The following is a 3,620-nucleotide window of genomic DNA, read 5'->3' as shown; positions in this document are numbered from 1 at the left end:
AAAAAAAAATAGTAACACGTTACCGTTGCCATACTTTAGTTAACAGTCATCCCTCGCACGCCTACACCATCGAAACATCGTAAAAGTGACCCAGCCTAAGTGTTAATTCCTAGCTTTTCAGTAGTAACGATTTACCATCACATACAGTTTTCTTTAAAATAATAAACTCCAGTTACGTTTCGTACCCACGTTCCCACGATTGTGCATTGACCGGTCACTAGGCGGTCTCTATTCTTTAATACCTCGTTCCTATCGACATCCACCGCATCATCACTATCGCCATCCGCCGCCGCCGCCGCTGTTAACTTCCGCCACGACCACGTCCTTCGTAGTCTCCGGTCGACATCCGCGGCCGCCGATAACATCGCTGGTCGCTTGTTCATACTACACATCCGGCAGCCGTCGTTTTCTCCGTCCGTATTTTTGGAGGTAATCCACCTGCTAATCTGATTCTCCCCCGATGGATGCTTTGAGTTTTGACTAGGCGTACATCCCCGTTTCCGGCCGTCCTCCTCACAAGCTCACATGGGCTGCCGGATTTAATAATTTCTTAATTGCCGCGAACCTGCAATCGCTATCTGCCATCCCCTCACCCCCCCTTATTAGTGTGTCAACTTTTCCCCTTTTGTTGCAGTGCAATCTCCTTTTTCTGTACAAATCCTCTGGTACAAATTCTACGCCAAGTTAGTGTAACACATCAACTAATCTTAGTTAGTGGTAATCTGAATCCAGTTAACAGGTGGTAGTAATACAACTTCATTTATGGTAATCTGAATCTAATTAAGAAGTGGTAGTAATACAACTTCAGTTCTAGTAATCTGAATCTAATTAAGAAGTGCTAGTAATACAACTTCAGTTCTAGTAATCTGAATCTAATTAAGAATTGCTAGTAATACAACTTCAGTTCTAGTAATCTGAATCTAATTAAGAAGTGCTAGTAATACAACTTCAGTTCTAGTAATCTGAATCTAATTAAGAAGTGCTAGTAATACAACTTCAGTTCTAGTAATCTGAATCTAATTAAGAAGTGCTAGTAATACAACTTCAGTTCTAGTAATCTGAATCTAATTAAGAAGTGCTAGTAATACAACTTCAGTTCTGGTAATCTGAATATAATTAAGAAGTGCTAGTAACACAACTTCAGTTCTGGTAATCTGAATCTACATTTTAACACATATGTGCTATTCTGTTTCAGGACAAATGAAAGTCGTTGGCACACGTCCACAGAAGGTCCGAAAAGTTACGATTCAAGACAGTCAAGATGCAGTCACCTATCAATTTGATGATCCACCATTAGTTCCCCCTACGGCTGGGTTGCAAATTACTATCCATCCTGCTGCAGCCTCATCATCGGAGCACTATGTAGCACAAGAAGCGGCTCACAATACAGTTGCAGAGGAGTGTCCGGCACAGGCGGTATCGGGTCAACAAACTAATCCTAATAACACATCAACATCTCACACTTCAACGGGGATCCCCCCGTTGGTTTCACCCATTGTTGCTGGAGGGAACACTTCGGTCGGTTCCAAGAGGTCGGCTGCAACAACATGCAACCGTTCCAACTCCCATCAATATGAAAATGACGATGATGATTTTGACCCCCCGCCACCTAGAACTGCTCTTACCCGGAGGACCGACCCGCCAGTCAAGCGGCCAAAGGTAGCTAAAGCTATATCATCCACCGCCGGTCATAATGTGAGTTTTATCTCAAATGCCCAACTTATTTTCTGTGAGTTTTCAAACTTTGTTTTTGCTGGCCTCAACAATACATTTCATTGTTTTCCAGGGAAACCAACCATCAAAACCGGCACCAACCATTAGGTGCTCACCTGGATTCGTGCTCTCTGCCATTGATCTATTAACCGAAGATCAATATGCAAATGTCAAGGCTACTCCATTTGGTGAAATTCTGAACCTAAAAGCTGATGCTCTTGAGTCCAGGAATTTGCCGGTATTCCTTATGAACAAGACTGACAAGGACACTCTAATAATCAACGTCGGCACTCAAGGTGGACTGAAAATTACCCCGCATGTTGTGCATTGTGTCATGGGCACTCCACTTGGTGGTCGTGACCCATCGGTCTGTTCTGTCACCCAAAAGAATGAGCTGCTTAGACTCAAGAACGAGCTGAGCGTGCCAGTCGATCAGAATATAACCTACAAAACTCTGTGCGACTATATAAAGTTGAAGAGGCCTGATGATTTGTCCACAAGATGTTTCATTCTGATTATATTCAACTGGTTACTCTTTCCTTCCACAAGGACATATATATCTGGTAGGGAGGCTGCTTGGACTGCAGACATTGCTAATATTGGTGCGATCGATTGGTCCAAAGCTGTTGTTGATTACATGAGGGATAGTGTTGCAACATGGCACTCCAAGAAGAACAACAATGGAGTATTGTCCATTTCTGGTTGTGTGCTCTTTTTAATAGTAAGTTTACTACATGTAGTTCCTTTTGTATCTTTAAATTTCCAACCAACAGGAAGTGTCTACAACCTAGAATTTCATTAGTACTACTAAATCTTTATGGCTTCTTCAGATTTACTATTTGGACAATCTCCTGAGTGTCAATATGTTGGATGCGTCTCAAACACCACGCATAGCTTTCTACAACACTGGGAAGATGCAAGCTATCTTAAGTGAGGATAAGTCGAAGAACAAGCCAGACTCGAAGTCATATGGCAACCTACCGGTATGTTTCCCTACCCTATTGCTGCCAACTAGTAAATCTAGCTTTCATAATATCATTACATTAACTCTTTATGGTTATTTCCAGCTTCGGTCCCAGGAGGGTACTTGCTACTTGGATGTTAATGCCAACGCGACATCAGCAAGCCATGCTCAACCTCATGCCCATTCTGTTCTGTTCATTAGCATGCTGGAGCAACTCAGGGACTGCGTGGATCAACTACCTCAATCGAAGCAGGCTGTGGCATTTGCTGCTATACGGAGGTGTGATGATTCAGTTGCCAAACTACTTGCTGATGTTTCTCTCGAACAACGCAAGGTTGTATCGGAGTTACGCTGCATAATGCTCGATCCTTCGACGTCTTCGCCATCACCTCCAATTCAGAGGGATCCTAAGCCAATTTCTCGTGCTGCGGCACATTTGGATAATGTAGCGGGCAATGTGGACATCGATCACACTACTATCTTTGGCCCCAATAGTTAGTACCATATAATTCTATTTTTGATGTGTTTCTCACCACCACATTACCTAGGGAATAAAACTTGAAAACAAGACATCAAGAAGGGAATTATGGCTCCTGTCACTAAGCTTGTTTATTTTTACCCATTTTCAGATGAGAACCCACCTGGGAGATCTTCAGCCCAACTCGCTCGGGGTGATTCCCAATCCTCAGTGACCAACTGCCATCAACATTTTTCACACCCTTCTCTACTTTTCATTGCTGTCTTTTTAACGATATATCTTAGCTTTTGCTACTTTTCTTGATGGCCCAGCAGAACGGTCGATTCATGACATTCCTGCTGCTACAGACAATATTGAAGTTGATGGCACCAGTAGTAAGTTTAATCTTGTTCTTTTCTCTCTTTTCTGCCTCACTAGCGCATTTCTCTATATTATGCCCTTTCAAAAATCACACGTTATGTGCAG

The sequence above is a fragment of the Triticum dicoccoides genome, chromosome 3B, assembly GCF_002162155.2.
Source record: "Triticum dicoccoides isolate Atlit2015 ecotype Zavitan chromosome 3B, WEW_v2.0, whole genome shotgun sequence".
Taxonomy (NCBI): domain Eukaryota; kingdom Viridiplantae; phylum Streptophyta; class Magnoliopsida; order Poales; family Poaceae; genus Triticum; species Triticum dicoccoides.
The sequence above is the reverse complement of the archived record's forward strand: the minus strand, read 5'-3'. Positions refer to the sequence as shown.